Source organism: Vanellus vanellus, assembly GCF_965231255.1.
Source record: "Vanellus vanellus genome assembly, chromosome: 7".
Lineage (NCBI taxonomy): Eukaryota > Metazoa > Chordata > Aves > Charadriiformes > Charadriidae > Vanellus > Vanellus vanellus.
This window is the reverse complement of record NC_138912.1, coordinates 29,065,755-29,075,904: the sequence shown is the minus strand read 5'-3', so window position 1 is coordinate 29,075,904 and position 10,150 is coordinate 29,065,755. Positions and strand designations below refer to the sequence as shown.

The window sequence follows — 10,150 nt, the reverse complement described above, 5'->3', positions numbered from 1 at the left end:
ATCTCAAACAGGACCCGAATGCCAAGGTTGCTTGTGGTAAGTTGTTTGCTGTTTGCTTGAAGTAATCACCCAGCCACCGTTCTTTCTTTTAATGATCTTTGCAAAGACCTTGATGCTATCATTTGCTAACTCCTTTTACTCTCAAAAAATTACATAAGAAGTAGAGTCTTTAAGAGAAGGAGAGATGGGGAAAAAACAGTAAAAGTTTTTATAAAAACTGAAACCTAAGCAGGCTGTAGAAGGGTGGGATAGTTCATTTTGCGCGTGGACTGAATTTTCCTTGGAGAAACAGATTTTGCTTCATTACAGTGGATTTTTCAAAGAATATTTGAATGTTTTGTTGAAACGTTCATTTACTGTATTTAATAAAGTACTATTTTTTCAGTCCAAGTCCCCATAACTGCTTGGTTTTTGAAATCTTTTCAGAAAGAGTTGTTACCATCAACTCTCAGGTTCATGTATTATTTAACTAAACCCCATCTTCAGATTCTTCCTCCTGGGACTGGAGGCAAGTTTTCAAAATAGTTGATCACTGATGAGTTTTATTTAGCCTCAGTATGTACCTTAGAGTGATTAAGATTAAGTGGATTTAGAAATCACAGCTCAATGCTTTATTTCCCTAAAGTCCGTGCGTATCACTGAATCATGCTCGGTGTTTTGACTTTCCCATTTGTAAATTGGACGTATTAGTCTTTTTCTTACTTTCAGACTACAGTGAATCTGAAAAGAATTTGTTGTAGAAGGAGTTAATAATGCTAAAAATATAGGTAGAAAGGACTTACACTGTATATACCCAGTACATCTGGGTAAAATCTGGTATACACCTGGGTAAAATCACCATCATCATAAACATAGTTATTTGTCTTAGTGGTTTGGGTTGTTCTGCTGTTACAATCCTGTTTTCATCTCTCTTTCCAGAGACAGTATGTAAGACAGGAATGGTGTTGCTCTGTGGGGAGATCACATCTCGTGCTATTGTGGATTATCAACGAGTTGTCCGAGATGCAATTAGACATATTGGCTATGATGATTCAGCTAAAGGTTGGTGGAAAAACTCATGAAATCCTTGAAGAGCAAGGAATAGGCAACTGCAAAACAGGTCTGTCACCATTTCCGTATATTGGCTTTAGCAAGCCTGATAAAAACTGAATACCCTGTGTGAAAGCTGCTTACATGGTGCTACGTGATACACTTTCTGGCTTTATCCCAGTAAGTAGAAAAACCATCCTATGTTAGTTAAAACCGAAAGGGAGTAGACAGAATATACTTTGAACTGTGGTGTTAGCCCAGAATAGTTAGCTGCAGCTTGAGCCACAGAATCTACCACTCCTCCAAACTTGCAAGAACTTGAATCTTGGTTACTCATTTGGCAAGCCAGTTGATGATTCTTGGTGCAAAAGAGACAGAAGAAGAAACCTAGTTCATTTGTACCATAATATATTTGTACTGTGGTAGCATCTAGAATTCCCAGGCGTAAAGCAGGTTCTTACTGTGCAAGGTGCTCTGTTAGCTCTGAACAGCTCCTCCTGCACTGCAGAGTGTGCAGCCCGAATCTAGTTTGTATAATGTACAAATGATAAAAAAGACAAAATGCTTTATATACCAGACACATTTCACTTTCTGATATGCCATGCATCTGTTTATACATTACAAATATTCCAAGTTTACTGATACAGCAAAGTGTATCTTTTAAGAGCTTTTGGTTAAAAAAAGTTCTTTCCTGCAGTCCTTTAATTGCTATTGAATTTACAGGGAGATTGTGGTGGGAGAATATTATAGCAGTACATCTGCAGGTTACCTCCACCATCACGTAACAGCAGTGCTTTTGGAAAACGCTGGCAAATCTAGTAGGTCATAAATCTCCTTTTTATCCTAACTGCCAAAAATGATAAGGGGAGATGCAGCAACCCAGTAAAAAACAATTTCTATGCAGAAGTAAAACACAAAGCTAAACCAAACAATTGCACACAGGAATATAATTTTTCTTCTCTACTTAGCCTACTTAAAAGAGGGTGAAGAGCATTCTTCAAGTGGATCATATGCATATGGACGTGTATGTATGTTGTACTGGCTGAACATGAGTTTGGTCAGCAGCTGCCAGTAGCTACAGTTCTAGGAAAGGTTGGATTTGGAGAGAAGCAAGATACTATTAATATACCTAGGAACAGGTGGAAAATTTTGCCACAATCTTCTGTAAGTCTTTCAATTTCTTTTTAAAACCTTCCTTTTGGTCTTTGAAAGTCATGTAAAATAAATTCCCACTTACAGATTTGCTGTGAGACTTGAATCTCCTTTTTTCTTTTTTGTGTCTCTTGTGTAAACTCCCATGAGAGATTTAGGTACAGAGACTGCTTTACATGTATTACAAATAATGTATCAGAGAGCAGAGCCTTTGGTTCCTGAAAACATCAGCTCCTAGAAACTTACGTAGAGGTTTTTAATACTATTTAGTTGGGAGAGGCTCGTTATTTACTTTTTTGACTACTTTTCTGCAGTTAATTCATAATCTGAGTTGGCTTGGCACAGGCTGCCAATGCAAGAGAAAACAAGCAGTAATAAGCAATAAAGGCAACCCTATATACTCCACCCTCTTCCAAAAGAGGTTTCAAGTGTTGTATTGACCAAAAATTTAACTAAAAATAGCAGTTAGGTTTTGAGTTCTGAATGCGGTACCCTCCAGAATGAAAATTTTGTCATATGGTTCTGTATTACTTTCTTTAATTGTGACAGAGAAAGCAAATTCACCACTATTATTTTTCCCAAATAGGCTTTGACTACAAGACTTGTAATGTTTTAGTGGCACTGGAACAGCAGTCACCTGATATTGCCCAAGGTGTTCATCTACACAGGAACGAAGAGGATGTTGGTGCTGGAGATCAGGTAGACGTCGCATCTAAAACGTCAAAGCTGTTTGAATGGAAAAAAATTATCCCATGTTATTTCCCTGTTTTCTAAATCAAAACCCATGTGAAGATTGCTACACTTCCATCTTGGGCTACCTCAGAGTAAAAACCATATTTTATTAAAACAGATGGAAGTTCTTCAAGAGCAGGCTTTTGCCCAGTGTTTGCTATAGCACTGCATGCAAGTCAGGAGAGCTCTGGTGGTTTGTAGTAGCTGGGGATGTGTCCTTTAGAACTTAGGAAAGGTGTTTTGCTTATATATTTCTTGTTTTTGTTGAGTAGCTTTGGATTCATTAGACCATTCATCTTGCAGCCAGACTTGTCTTATAAGATGGAATAAACAAAGGATCTTTTCACTTTCACAGAACTCTTGAGATTTTACACAGGAAAAAATTAGGCGAAGTTTCAACTGTCTTCAGCATTAGTACAATGAAGGCAAATACACCAGAGTACTTTTAATTCTCACTTATTTCCCAGAGGCAGCTATTGTAATAGGTGTTCCACATAATTAAGGCTGTCCAAGCTGCATTTCTATGAGCTAAATAACACATGTAGATAATTATGGTATGTTCCCAAGAGAAAGATGCTAACATAAAAACACCATAATCTGGCACCATAATCTGACTGGTGCCAGTATGAGCGAGTTTAACACTTACAGTAGTTATCATTAGTAGTAATATCTAGTTTATAACAATGCTGTTGAGAAGCATAAGTGGAGATATCAGAGTCCAGGAGCAAAGTTAATATTGTTCAAAAAACTCTTGAGGACTAAATTAAAATGCTTTTATGCTGTCACGGGGACATGATACTACATAAGATGAAAAGATATCTGACTTTCTTTGGCACTTTGATGGCCTCCCTTCCCGTTGTATCAAAGTACCTTCCTGTCTATTTTCTTTTTTTTATCACAACACACACTGGATGATGAGAAAGAAAATGCTGCTAACTCCCTTTAACAAATGATAATCTGATGGAGGGAACATGGCTGAAAAACAGTAGAAGCTGTGACTAGAAGCATGTGGCATTGAAAATCTGAGGCAGGTGCCTTAAACTGTAGTATGGTACATCCTTCGTGGAGTATTCACATCCCATTCCGCTGAAATTCCAACTGCGAGCTGCAGTATAAGTGTGTCTGTATTCATACATAAAAGCCTCTACAACCTTTCCAGGCTAATGATACCACCTTTCCTATGACAGAATGGTCCTGAAATTGTTTTGCTCCAACAGATTTTTTTTTTTTTTTCATAGAACCTGATTTTTCCACAGAAACTTCTGCTTTTTTGTCCAGGTTTCCAGCTCAACATGTAAACCTTCAGGCTTTCAGTGAAAAATTCTAGGAACGTGGTTTGTTTCTCATTACAGTGTAACATGTTGGAGCCTGATCTGAGTTTAGGCTTCTTACACTGCAATGTAAAACAGTAGAAAGTAAACCAGAGGGTACTGTTTACTCTTCGCTTCAGATGAAATCTCGTTGCCTTTGGTTGTGGTGCTTTTAACAGTGATTGAAGTATATCTTCCCTTCCTGTAGGGTTTGATGTTTGGTTATGCAACAGATGAGACAGAAGAATGTATGCCTCTAACAATTGTCCTTGCTCATAAACTGAATGCCAAGTTAGCAGAGCTGAGGCGCAATGGAGAACTTCCTTGGCTGAGACCTGACTCTAAGACACAGGTAAATACTGCTATGGATAGTCCAGATCATTGAAAACAAAAACTTTTTATTTCCAGTAATCTTTAGTATTTTAAAAAATAGCTATTGATGGTGTTCAGAGTATCAGGATAACCTATAAGTAGTAGATATATGACCAACAAGTAGCAGATAAAGCATTTCCACCGCTTATGATACTGTCTTCTTGACTGTTGGAAAACGGTCAACCTGTATCAGAGTGCTAGGCGTGCTTAAACACCTACCAGTGAAAGGAGCATTTAACCCTTCAGACCTAAGTGGTCTGTGCTCGTTGAAAAAGTGACAGGAGATCCAAATGATTGATTTGTATTTAGGGATTCGAGATGGCCTTTTTGAAGATGCACCGAGAACATAAATTTCTATAAATTTCTGAGGCTTGGGAGTTTCACTGGAAATCCCAACCGAAAGACGCATTTGGACAATTTAATAGAAAATCAGATTGTCCATATTGAGTCTTTTTATTTTTTTTTTTCTAAGCAGAGCAAAAATGAAGAATGAGAAAATTCTCATACCTTAGCAACAATGTGGTCATTATAACATCAGCATTGACATTTTGCTGCGATTTTTGGAATATAGCATAGCATCACATTTGGTGTGGACCAGTAATACATTTTATAGCAACTTTGTTTTTAACTTCCTCCTTCTCCCTGTTCTATTCAGGTCACTGTTCAGTATATCCAGGAGAATGGAGCAGTCATCCCAGTGCGTGTTCACACCATTGTGATATCTGTGCAGCATGATGAAACTGTTTCGCTGGAGAATATGCGCAGAACCCTGAAGGATCGTGTGATCCAAGCTGTTGTCCCTGCAAAATACTTGGATGAGAAAACTATTTATCACCTTCAACCTAGCGGACGTTTCGTTATTGGAGGGCCTCAGGTTTGTGTTGTGTTATTTTGGTGCTTTTATCAGCTTGCCTTTGTCATTGGGTGTGTGTCTTAAAGGAAATGCTCAGCTTTTTGGCATGTCTGCCCTAGAGTGTTAGAAGCAAGCTGCCTGGTGGAAGTTTTAACTGCAGTTGTATGTGGGAGAAGCACCCAGGGTTTCATGTGCTGTATGCCAAAGTAACCTTTGAGGGCATGGTTGTATCATACACGTGTCGTGAGTAGACTGGCAAGTTGAGCTGAATCTTGCATTGTGTGTGGAATGTGCAGCCCAGCTCTGGGTTTCCTCAAACCCTCTCGAGTCCAGCACTGAGACATGCAATCCTTTCTCATGGAAAGCAGCCCCTACATTGAGATGGACAAGAGAAAGTTTACTTCTCTTACAGTGAACCTGGTTTTCAAATCTGTATAGCTCACACTGACAACAATGAGAGCTGAAGATGTTCATCTGTTCTGAAAGTCAGCCCCTGATAGGCGTCTCCTGGTGAGAAAATAAATGTTGCTTTTGCTTTATCTAGGCAATGCAGGAGCTGGAATTTCTAATTTGATACTCCACTCATGGAAGTCAGGCAGAACTTCCACTCTTTATAGGATCTGAGACTCTTCTGAGATTCAGCTTTTGAAAACAAAACTTCGGAACTGTCACAGCAAAATTTCAAAGCTCCTTCCTGAAATAAGGTTCAATTTTACAACAAATCCAAGTAGACATTGATTTTCCTTTGCTGTTCAAGTTCATTCATTTACTGAAATTTGCCAGAATTATTTCTAAGGTGCTGTGGCTTTGTTACATTAGTGCCATGGAACAGGTAGGAAGATGTTGAGATTAATCATTATAATAATGATTATACAAAAAATATATTTTTTGTGTGGAATTGGTTATATCACTGTAATTTTGTGTATCATTGACATCCTAGACTATGGCTAAATTGAGCCAAACTTGAGCTGTAAGTTGGAGCAAATGAACCAATGCAGCAATCATAACTACATACAAAAACAAGGCTACACATAAGAAAATTTTCAGGTGTACACTGAACTGCACCCATTTAAAAATGCAATATAATTACATTTGGTAAGCCAACCAGGAATACCTTTTCTACTCTTTCTGTCTTTCTACCCTTTTTGCCTTTTCTACCCTGTATTGCTTATGTTTGCACATGCAAACATGTTGCAGTGTATGTTTGCAGCTTTTTAAACCTGGGATAAGTTTACTTAGTATGGGTCAATCTGCCTGTGTGTCCATGGCCTTACAACTGCTATCATTGCTTGCGCAATTTACAATAGCATTGCGGCAAACAGAAAATAACTATTTCTTTCCTTGTCTTTTACGACTTGATCTTTTTGATTACTTTTTATGAGCATTACTCAGTTTTATTTTTAAAAATGCTAGCTATAGAAGGCATCTTAACCTCCAGCTGAGTTCATCTAAGGAGAACACACATACTTCACCTGGGATTTTCACCTTATGTTTTCGAGCAGGGTGGTACCTTGAATTCTGGCTATGGCAAAATTAGTAATTTTGTTGCTATCACTGGTTTCCCAACAGCAACACCCGCTTGTACTATGAGGCCATTACAGCTGGTTGCAAAAGTGCAACACTTTACAAATGCATTTGTGCTCTTTCAGCACCTTTAAAACGAGGGGTGGATTTTTGTGTTTGTGTTTTTTTTTTTCTTTTTTCTTTGAACTATCCATTTCTCTTCCTCTCAATCAGTTCTGCAGTCAAGTCATGATGGCACACAAGGCGTTCTCATTGCAACTGTCTGTGCCATCAGATATTAAGGTTTGCGTCAAGCAGAAGAACCCCAGAGGACAGGATCCTTCAGACAAGCTCAGCTAACTGCAATTCAGATTTACATGTTGCTGCTTTCTTAGCAGAATGGAACAAACAGTGCCAAAGGTTTTCTTCTGTATATATACACAGTCTTGCTGAGAAAAACTTTGACTCTCTGCTTGTTTGCCTTGCAAACATTCCAGCAGATTAATTTTACTGACATGATATTCTGTAGACAAAGAATTTTAAACCTGCCTGCACAGGTGGAGACTGAATTTCAAATTTGGTCATGTTTCCATTCACAATAGAAAACTTAAGCATTGAGAAAATTGGGGGGGGGGGTGTCAGACAATTAGTCAGGTACTGGTCAGCTAACCAAGATCAAATAAAAATATCAAATACTTGAGTGAGTGATGTGTAAGGTAGCACTGACATACCTTTCAATGGTAAATACAAAAAAGACATCTAGTATTTAATATTCACACAGCTTCAGATTTTGGCCAAAAGATATGAAAGCCTGATTTTTTTTTTTTGTTTTTAACAGTGTAAAATCTGTCAGAGGTTCCTATGTGGCACATATTTTGTTAGCAGTATTCTCTGTTCAGTGTCAATGTGGTAGATACATCACTTCTAAACCAAGTTCCCATATTGTCTGGAATCTTTACTTTTGAAACATGCTGTAGCTATCTGGGTGTAAACCTGTGCGCTTGATTACAATTCACAATGCATGAATGGCTTGTCTTATGAGTATCATCTGCCTTTAAAGAACATTTATAGCTACCGTCGTAGCTTGGTGAGACAAGTTCATTCCTTCGGCTACCCCACAGCAATCCATATGTGCTGAACTTACATGCTGTTGTAGTCTTCTGAAGGATGCACAGTCTTGTTTGAGACATAATAAAATGGATAAATTCTTTTACTGATTCAGGGTGATGCTGGTGTTACTGGTCGAAAGATCATTGTGGATACTTATGGTGGCTGGGGAGCCCATGGAGGTGGTGCCTTTTCTGGCAAAGACTATACGAAGGTGGACCGATCTGCTGCGTATGCAGCCCGTTGGGTGGCCAAGTCTCTTGTGAAAGCTGGGCTCTGTCGCCGTGTTCTGGTTCAGGTATGGTTTGCTATGAACGTTGCATTTCTCAGAAGGACTTCTCCTTTTCAGCTTTACCTTGAATACACGTCGTACGAGACACTGTAGCAGAAGCAGCCTTGGTGATGACTTGGGGGTGAAGAAAGGAAGACCTTGATATGCCTGGTTCAAGACCACTGTAACATCACCAATAGCCTATCAGCTTCTCAAAGCTGAAACTTTTCATTTAGCTTTCATTCTATTGGCTGTTTTTCTGGACAGTTATTGAGCCCACAGACCTCTGACGCTTACTGTCATGGAAACGAGCATGTGCCATGTTTGTTTGTTTGTTTGTTTGTTTGCGCCATGTTTGTTTGTTTGTTTGCGCCATGTTTGTTTGTTTGTTTGCGCCATGTTTGTTTGTTTGCGCCATGTTTGTTTGCTAAATATGGTGTCTTTTTTTGCCATAGGTTTCTTATGCCATTGGGGTAGCTCATCCACTGTCCATTTCACTGTTCACTTATGGAACTTCCAAAAAAACAGAGAAAGAGCTGCTGGACATTGTGCACAAAAACTTTGATCTTCGGCCTGGAGTCATTGTCAGGTATAGAAACACACAAAAAGGAAAATATCTTGGTGATTACATCCTAGAAATGACTTCTTGCAAAACCATGGTAACTTAGACGTTACCATGTAAGAGTCAGCCTCTTGAACCAGCATGGGATTGTTCCATGCAATGCAAAAGAGACTTTCTCTTATACTTTAGTCTTCAGAGTTGATACTTTTAATGCATTTACTGCAGTGCCGTATCTTTTAAGACAGCAGATGTACTTTTCAAGTTTCATATGAAGCATACACTTTAAGGATTTGGCCTTGTATAGCATGTGGAATTCAAACAGAATAATTTTTTAATCCAAGAATTTTAAGGTACTTTGTTGTGGAAAAAAGATATGTTTTGTTTTATAGAAGGCATTGAAGATTATTTCATCTTTTCTGTTAAAATTAATAATTGTCAATAATAAGAACTTTTCCTGTAGCCCTAAAGTACTTCAAATTTAAGTTTTGTTGTCATTTTTATGGTTCTCCATTGCACATCTTCACTGGTATGCTTGCATCTCCAGAATATGCATGCTTGACTAAGGGTGTGAAATGGATATCAACATCCGGATTTTAACGTTAGCTATCATGAAGTATCTTACTGTGAAAATTTTTGCTTTCTTTTTATTATACCCACAGGGATTTGGACCTAAAAAAGCCCATTTACCAGAAGACTGCATGTTATGGTCACTTTGGAAGAAATGAATTCTCATGGGAGGTGCCTAAAAAACTTGTGTTTTGACACTAACAGTCACCCTTTAAAAACAGAAAGTAAGAGAAGTCCACTCATGATGAGGATGCTTCTGAAAATCAAATTTGACAGCTTTGTAGTCAACAAACGGAATTTTAGATTTTAAATGGAAAGAAATAAAATGATATTTTCTTGGAAATAGATTATTTTTTTTTTAACCCTCAGTTCTTTCATTATCTAAGATATAAAGGACAGAGTCTTTTTTTAATCAACACAAGACAACAAAATACAGTTTACTTTTTATTGCTGCTCTCTTGGTTCTTTTGATAAAGGCAAAGTATGACTCAGGTACACAAACCAATGGCTGAACCTCAAACCTTTTATAGGAAAAGGTGAAGATGACTTTCCCAAGGCTGACAAAGGATCAGCAGATCTCTTGCTTCTGATTAGACAATGGGAAATTCTGGGGTCCAATTTCCTTACTGGAGTTAGTATTGCATACTGCTGGGGGTTTCTTTGGTGGGAGAAGGCTGAATATCACATAACTG

The 10,150-nt window shown here is 38.2% G+C and overlaps 1 long non-coding RNA gene across 1 annotated transcript; it reads left to right on the top strand.

Annotated features, from left to right (window-relative positions):
* Positions 1-5,449: 5,449 nt before the first annotated feature.
* LOC309674342 lies at positions 5,450-9,815 on the top strand. The gene is made up of 4 exons (XR_014269384.1): positions 5,450-5,469; positions 8,174-8,356; positions 8,785-8,918; positions 9,551-9,815. It is a non-coding gene; the product is annotated as an uncharacterized lncRNA (long non-coding RNA).
* The last annotated feature ends 335 nt before the right edge of the window (positions 9,816-10,150 follow it).